At 41.2% G+C, this 9,133-nt stretch overlaps 1 long non-coding RNA gene across 1 annotated transcript; it reads left to right on the top strand.

The window, feature by feature from the left end:
• Positions 1 to 4,484: 4,484 nt before the first annotated feature.
• On the top strand, positions 4,485 to 6,550 carry LOC124284277. Its single transcript, XR_006900514.1, has 2 exons — positions 4,485 to 4,588; positions 5,757 to 6,550. It is a non-coding gene; the product is annotated as an uncharacterized LOC124284277 (long non-coding RNA).
• Positions 6,551 to 9,133: the final 2,583 nt, after the last annotated feature.

Genomic DNA, 9,133 nt, shown 5'->3' with positions numbered 1-9,133 from the left:
TGATCCTCAACAAGTTTTTTCTGAGGTCTATGCCATCACTTTTGACCTCAGCAACATCTTCTTCTATTTTCCCTAGACGAATATCCATTTTCTTAGAAAGTTCGGTCATTTCAGTCTTCATACTGGAAACATTTTTGTTTAATTCAGCAATTTGTTTTGTAAGTTCGATAGAGCATTAGTTGTAGCAGTGGTTGCGTTATTTAAATCATCAGTGTCGCATGGGTTGGTGAGTGTAGTTTGACGTGTTTTACGTCCGTCAATTGGACCAGGATTACTTTCGACGTCGCCGTCCCTAAGTAGAGTGTTTGTAAACACAACGTCACCCAGAAAGTAGGTCACTGGGACGACATTAGGACAAGTCATGCTCGGCGTGCAGTGAGTGAAGCACATGATATCCGGATTGCATATTGATGGAAAAGGTACACAATGGTTCTGAAATCTGTCTATAAACTCACCAATATGTCCTGAATAGTTGTTTCCAGCGACTGCAAGCGCTAATATCACCGTGAGCACAACCGAAACAGAATATATCCTGTAAGCGAAGTTCATGCCGGGAGTCCATGTTGTGGAGTCACAATAGTCCACGTCGATGTGACAGACTTGTTTATGTCCAGACGGGGTGGAAAAACACCCGATTTTGCATCTCCATACCTCAGTCGTTATCCCCATGATTTCCGATGTACACTGCCTTATTATTGCCGTTGGATGTGTCCTTTGACGTTGGATTTTGTTGAAAGTTAAGAGAGGCAAAATATCATGACTGTATTTTCTCACGCATGCGCAGACGTCTGTGAGGATATGACCCTCAGTAACCCATGCTTGTCAGCTGGTCAGGTTCGCTGTCTGGGTTGTCACATGGCATTGTCTCCCAATTGCGTAGATCGATGCTCATGCTGTTGATCCCTGGATTCAGACTCGATTATTATACACACCACCGTCAAACAGCTGGCAAAAAATATATGTGTGTGTGTGCGAAATACGCATCATGTCGGAAAGCCAAACCATCATCCACTGCTGGTAACTAATTAAAAACCCGCTCGTTTCATCTTGAAGGTTCACAACGATAAGGTGGGAAGAAAGAGGGGGGGGGGTCTGATTATTTATCAACGTCATATAAAATGTTTGTTGAAAATTTATGACGTGCAACTGGAATCACATCCATACAATAGTTAAGCTTTGACTGGCTACCATCCGGGCAACTGAAACGTTGATATTTGTGAATCTCCTAATGACTGCAGTATCTATATACGTTTACTTGTTCTATACATATGAAGTCACGTTTAACTGTTCTGATGATAACTATACAATGTTGTGTAACAAAGATGACACTTAATCAATACACAGCAGTCTATGTCATGCTTCGTACATTTCGTATGCACGTGGCGCACTTTCACGTCACATATTGTATTGGATCAGCAAGGTAACTAATTATTCCAAGTTGGTTCAGTCAAGTTGACATTGCACTACAATGATGTTTCTCTCGGTTGAATGCATTGTGAATAAGAGAGAAACTACTTTCTCCGTAGTGGTATGCAATGGTAAAGGGAGGTAATTACACCGGGTGATCTAGGGGTATATATAGGGGTGTATGACAGTAGGTCTTCTCTCTCGCTAATTACCACGGCAGTGTTCATATTGTTACGCAGCAATCATGTCTGAGGATTCAACCGCGGCAAAACTTGACGCCATTTTGAAAAGGCTTGACAATCAACGAGACTTTGAAGCTGTGTTTGACGAAAAGCTATCGCATTTGAGAGAAGAATTCATCGAGCAGGCCAAGGGGGTTGAAAAAATTGAAGACTGATACAGAATATTCATGGTCTCGTGAAGGGAACAGAATTCAGTTTAATGTCAACTCTGAAGTTCTGGAGGATTTATTCACAGCAAGGCAAGCTAAATACGGTGTGAATGGTGAAGATGTTTCCGAGTATATTGAAGCGGCTATATCTAAACTAGAAAAGAGAAATAAATTGATTAAAATTGCGGACTCATCGGAAGGGGGCTGGGAGACAGTGAAAAATTACGTTTCTAACGAGTTGGCTGATGATAGTGATGATGACAAGAAAATTGAGAAAGCAGAACTTAAGGCAGTCAAGAAGCTTAAAGCCAAACAAAACCGGAGATCCCCGTATGGAGCTCGAGCTTTTACCCGGAGACCAAGTGTTACGTCGCACGCACAACACGCTCTACCTGTGCATACTCCTGTGCACAGTGTTCCAGTCGTGCAGTCTTTTCGTGTCAAAGGTTCCCGACAGGGTTCATGCCACCACTGCGGGGAGTTCTCGCACTATGTCAGAGAGTGCCCCTACCGTACAGCCAGCACGATCAGAGCCACGTCAGCAGCCAATGCTACAGCTACCAGTGTCTCATAGACAGGACGATACAGATTTGTCAGTTAAGTCTAACTTTGAAGTACGCTTAGACAATGATGATATTGATTATGATATTGCTCTCACTCATGATTTTTATGAATATGAACAGGGGTCAGCGGAAATCATAGTGAAGGGTCGTTTAAAGTCTAGTATTGCATTCTGGCATAGTACAGGTGCTTCACAATTTGTTATAGACATTATAGACAAAGGATACAAAATTCCTTTCATTTCCAGACCGCCGAGGATGGATTTACGAAATAACAAGTCGGCGTTGGAACATTCAGATTTTGTCAGTCAGGCTATTTCAGAGTTGCACAAAAAAACACTTGATTGTTGAGTGTGATGCTCCACCCTATACAGTAAATCCACTTTCTGTGTCTATTCAGTCTTCGGGGAAAAAGCGTCTAATCTTAGATCTGTCTCGAGTGAACAAGTTTATTAACAAAAAGTCAGTTAAATATGAAGACTGGAAATCTGCGCTTGAGTACATTAACCTCAATGACTGGCTGATTAAGTTCGATATACATTCAGCTTATCATCATGTAGACATTTTTGAGGGTCATACCGAATTTTTAGGCTTTGCTTGGGTAAACGCATTACAAGAGAAACAGTATTACAAGTTTATGGTTTTACCTTTCGGGCTTACATCAGCGCCCTATGTGTTTACAAAGATTACACGACAGTTGGTCAAAAAGTGGCGTTTCGAAGGAAAACGGGTAGACACGTTTTTAGATGACGGTATCTTGTCAGCGCAGTCTGAGCATATCACTCGTGTGTCTGGTGAGGCGGTGAAAGGAGACTTGATCAAGTCTGGTTTTGTTCCGAAGGTTGAAAAATCACTGTGGGCGCCCTCTCAGTCTGTAGAGTGGTTAGGTTTCCACATAGACACGCGACAGTTGCGTTTATCTGTTCCTCAGAGGAAGTTGGATAAGGTTGTAGCAAATTTGAAATTTCTGTTGAGTAATAAACGTTTTAATCAGCCAGTGCGTTTGATTGCAGCGGTGGTCGGACAGATAATCGCTATGAAATTAGTGATGGGGAATGTAGTTCAACTCATGACGAGGTTTTTCAGTATTGATATTTTGTCAGCTCAATCTTGGAACAGAAAAGTTCATCTGTCGGTGCTTAGTGTTGATCAGTTAAGGTATTGGATTGATAACATTCCTCGTCTGTCGAGTACAGTGCTGATTATAGTTCCACTGTGAGTCGTGTCGTGTACAGCGATGCAAGTGACACTGGATATGGAGGCTATTGTGTAGAGATGGATTCGGCTTTTTCCCATGGCCAGTGGTCAGAAGAAGAGGCTAGGAAAAGTTCAACTTGGAGAGAGTTGAAAGCTGTTTATCTTGTTTTGAAAAGCTTTATTCATCAAATGCAGCATCGTAGGATTATGTGGTGTACTGACAATCAGAATGTGGTAACTATAATGGACAAGGGAAGTATGAAGCCCCATTTACAGTCAATAGCTCTTGATATATTTGAGTTGTGTTCAACGCGAAATGTTGCTCTGAGTATGCAGTGGATCCCGCGTGCAGAGAATGCAGTGGCAGATATGCTGAGTAAGATACTTGACTATGATGATTGGGCTATCGCCTCACATGTATTCAAACGGATAGATGACAAATGGGGCCCTCATGATGTGGATAGATTCGCATCTTGGTACAATGCAAACTTGTCATGTTTTAATTCCAGATATTATAATCCAGGATGTTCTGCAGTGGACTGTTTTTCAGTTAGTTGGAGTGACGTCATGAATTGGGTTGTACCCCTGTTGGTATGATACCGAGGACTTTGAGACACATGGCTGAGTGTCGGGCGAGAGGCACTCTTGTAGTACCTGAATGGTATTCGGCATGTTTTTGGCCACTTATCACATGTAGCTATTTGTTTATCCCTCAGGTGTTAGAATACATGTATTTACCCAAAACTAAACAAAGTTATGTGCCTTCCAGGATAAGAGGCGGTTTGTTTGGTGAACAGGACTTGCACTTTAACATGTTAGCTCTGCGAGTTGATTTTAGCAAATGTTGATTTTGTATATTGCGTGTTACAGGTGTGATATCTTGTGCTTATGGAGAGGAGATGAAGGCGTTACCCCTGGTGTGAGGGACTGGTGACAGGTTTACCAGAGTTGTTGAGCGAATGTAGAGCTGAGTCTACGTCGCGGAAGTACAGATACGGTTTTCAGGCCTGGAAACGGTGGGCGCAATCTTGTGGTATGCCTACAAGTTTACCTATTGCCCCCTTGCACTGTGCAATTTATTTGGTGTCTGTTGTTCAGAAGAGTGATTCGTTTGCTTCTGTGCAGACAGCGTTTTATGGCATTCGGCATGCTCATGTTGTAGTAGGATTGCAAAGTCCCACTGATAATGGGTTGGTTAAAATGTATTGGAAGCAGCCAAAGGAGATTGGCTAAATCTGTTTCTGAAAAGGAACCCATAACACCTGCTTTATTGGAAAAGTTGTATGATGTATGTATGTCTCATCCCACGCTTTGTGATGTGAGAATTGTGTGTATGTGTTTTTCTAGCTTATTCAGGTTTCTTGAGATCATCAGAGTTATTACACATCAGACGTTCCGACATTGAATTCTATGAGTCTCATATAATGTTATTTATTGAGCAATCCAAGACTGATATATACAGGGATGGTTCATGGATTGTTATTGGTAGGACAAATTCTAAGCTATGCCCAGTTTCATGTTTGGAGAAATATCTTGAGATTTCAAGTATTTTGCCTTCATCTGATGAATATATTTTCAGAAGCATTACCAAGACTAAGAATGGTTATATACTTAGAAAAAATGATTCCCCAATGTCATATACTCGTCTTAGAGAGCTTTTCATTGATGCCTTTGTTCCCTTTGTGAGTGATATCAGGAATTATGGACTGCATAGTTTAAGGAGTGGTGGAGCAACAACAGCGGCAAACAAGGGTGTGCACGATAGACTGTTTAAGAGACATGGCCGGTGGAGAAGTGAAAACGCAAAGGATGGTTACATTAAAGATAATTTACAGAGAAGACTTTCAGTTTCTCTGTCTCTTGGACTGTAGACTTTCTTTGAGGCTCCGCCCGTGTCGACACTGCGACCGGGCCAATATTCTTGTGATGTTTGTTGTTAGTGAATTGGTAATGTTATCATTGCATGGTGTGTACGGAGAAATGATGTTTCTCTCGGTTGAATGCATTGTGAATAAGAGAGAAACTACTTTCTCCGTAGTGGTATGCAATGGTAAAGGGAGGTAATTACACCGGGTGATCTAGGGGGTATATATAGGGGTGTATGACAGTAGGTCTCTCTCGCTAATTACCACGGCAGTGTTCATATTACAGTGTTTGTTTCTTTGAGTGTTGCAAAATATTAATATGATTTCTATTTTCAGATTGTAATCTGACGTGATGCTCGTGTGAGTGGATGTTCCCTTGTCGGGTCGACCTGTGTATGGTATGGTCGTGTTGGCGAGTGAGCCTAATCATGCATTAAAGTTTCTTCGTTCAGAAGCGTAGGCTGACGAGTCTTTATAATACGTTTATTGTGTACATATATTTTTTTTTTTTTGTCTGTTTGGCTGTTGAGCCGAGAGAATACGAAATATGTTTTGTAATGCAGCTCAGCATACAGTTGATTTACCTGTTTTTGGTATGGTCGGGTCGGCTAGTGAGCTTTTATGGTACGCTTATAGTGTGAATTTACGTGTTTGCTTACTCTTTGTTGAGTTATGATAATTCGTAATATAAGTATTGTAATGCAGCTAAGCAGATACTTGATTTGCATGTATATGAGAGAGGTGTATTATCTGTGTTCTAGGCTGGCGAGCCTTGATAATACGAGTTCACTTTGAACGTGGTCTGTTTGGACGAGGATTGTTTCCCTCATGTGCTATGTTGTACAGTATACATCATAATTTGTATTTATGGCATGCTCAGTACATCAAAGGTTAAGCTGTAAACTCCCCAGAAAGGTGCCGCTGACTTCGTCGGGAGAACACGGTCCAGAGTAATTTTCTCTTGAATGCAGTTTTTGATCTCTGTTTACGTGTCGGGCAGCGGTTCCACACCTGATGATGTAATGTTGAAGGAGGGAAGTGTATTTTGAAGGTTGGTGTGTTGATGTCACACTGTTTGCAATATTTGTAATAAACTGCCGTGTGTCGACACTGCGACCGGGCCAATATTCTTGTGATGTTTGTTGTTAGTGAATTGGTAATGTTATCATTGCATGGTGTGTACGGAGAAATCAGTTACATACAATAATGGACATTTATAATGCAACTGTATCCACGTACTTGCGTCGGGAGCTGATGATTGTAATAATTTGTTTTATTGTTCAACGTAACACTCAGTAGAATCTGTATGGTGAAGTTTGGAACAGATACACCAATAGCACTGGATCGTCATTTTTTAGCCATTCTTTGTAGGCATACCAATGGCCACTGGTTGTGCTTCCATGCTTTCGGATCCGTTTCTGTCACTGTTTCATATTTAGATCTTTGCATGAAGATTCAGAGTGACAAAAAATCTCGCCACGAGGTTGTATGACAAACGAGTTGATTTCAACTTCCCAATGGTCAACTTTCCTTTCAAGTCGAGCAATAATCCAACAGCTCCAGCCTTTGGTGTTTATATTTCACAACTTTTGAGGTACAATCGAGCGTGCTCTTTTTATCAGGATTTGACAGACCGTCATGCCACTCTTGCTCAGAAGTTGCTCGATCAAGGTTACAACATTCACGGCCTCATTAAAGCTTTCAAAATGGTAGGAGGGACATTTCGATATTTGATGCCTCAGTCACAAAAATGATGCCCATGCAATTCCCTATTTGGACTTGTACCATATGTTCCCGAATTATTTCGGGTGAACAACTGACCAGACTTTGCATACGTTTATGACGGGTGCCACCGGTAGGGCAGGATGCGCTCACCCTTTATCGTTCACCTGGTATCATCACTATTTCATAGTGATTCATAAACTATGCTCATGATATAGTCATAATGCATATTCGCCTATGCTTTTAGCAGCGATTTCTTATGGGTGAGAAGGGTCTTTGTTGCTTCTATTGTAAATTTCTTCTTTGAATTCGTTGGGTGGTTTGTTGTGAAACGCTGCACTCAGCAATATTTAAGCTATATGGTTGAGGTTTGTAAATGATAGAGTCTGAACCAGGCAATCCAGTGATCAACAGTGACAGTGGGATACGATGACATGTGCCAACGAAGTCAGCGAGACTGGCCAGCCGATCACGAATCTGTACGGGTGGTTTAGCGCTGTAAGAAATATAGAAAGCGATCTTTCTTTAACTGAATGTACTCTTTACTTTGTTTCAGATATGCTTCGTGTTCAGCCGACAAATACGGCATAGGAGCATGTTCACTTTTAGAATATACCTTTTTCAGTTAAGGTTTTATATACCGAGAGAAACTGCACTTCGTTGTCTCTCCCCACGTCACTTTTGGATTTTGTCTTCATGGTTTCCTTCAGATTTTCTTCTATTGTTTTTAGTTACATTTATACCCAAGTTCTCACTGATTTCTTCCAGTCTCACTTTGACGTCGTCACAGTCATTGTTTTCTTTTGACTTTGTATCTCTTCTGGACATCTTGAGCTTTATACACCGTAAATAATATATAGATAGATGATTTCTGCAGGGGTATCAGCAATGAATACATAAATGTTAAACTTCCTGCAGAGCCGCGGGGGAACGGTGGTGTAGCCAAGTGGTTAAAACACTCTCTCGTTACGCTGAAGACCCGGGTTCGATTCCACTAATGGATGCAATATGTGAAGCCTAGTTCTGGTGTCTTCGCTGTGATATTTCTGGAATATTACTAAAAGTGGCTTAAACCCAACTCACTCACTGAATGGCGAAACGTTTTGACAAGAAGAAATATCTGGGCTCATCGCTTATATAGTTATTCTCTCTCAACATTGAGCCCAGATCTCTCAAACATTTAAAGTGATAGTATGATGTGTGCGGCCCACCACATTGGATGAACATGAAAAGGTGCTACAAGAGGAATAGGACACTTCCTCAAATCGCAATTTTAAGAGATCAGTAGTATGCCTCGTAGATTTAAAGGCAGATTGACAAATTGTGACTTTTGTTGTCCGTGAAGATCGTTTACAGTCTGTTGTTCTACTTCCATTACCGTTTGCAATTCTTCCATTATTATCATTGTCAGCTGCTGAAGAGATGGTGTAAATCCTGCTAGGGTCCATGCAGGTAGCAAAGGTACTGTAAGTCCCCATGGTCCCTAGTATAGACTTTCTTCTGTTTAATCTTCTATCAACACTTTCAAGGTAAATAGAGCGTGTTGATCGTCGATATTCATTTGTGGACGCAAGTCATCTTGCGTCAGAGTTAAAAACGAGTTCACGCATTTAGAAATTGTGAGAGCCATTGATAATATCTAAGCTTTATACTGATAATAATAAATGCTTACCGCAGAATCAATTTGTCCCTTGTTTTTTCTGAACATTTCCTAATGGCGATGAAACAATGTACCAACGACCAGCCATTAGTTACACAAAAGTGTGAATCTAACATACCGATCACATAGACATAAACAATAACGCATACGCATTATATTACAATACCTTATTGTAAAAGAGGTATCTGACTGCTAATCTCACAAGGCCGCTGAAGAATCATGGTTAATGTGCTTGATTAATGTGCAATAGTAATGATGAAAGCCTTATTAAACACTCACTCCTTTCTCTCTTCTCCCCCACCCCCACCCCCACCTCCGACCAACACCCACG

The sequence above is a fragment of the Haliotis rubra genome, unplaced genomic scaffold (genome assembly GCF_003918875.1).
Source record: "Haliotis rubra isolate DU_JTF1 unplaced genomic scaffold, ASM391887v1 Scf332, whole genome shotgun sequence".
NCBI lineage: Eukaryota > Metazoa > Mollusca > Gastropoda > Lepetellida > Haliotidae > Haliotis > Haliotis rubra.
The sequence above is the reverse complement of the archived record's forward strand: the minus strand, read 5'-3'. Positions and strand labels throughout refer to the sequence as shown.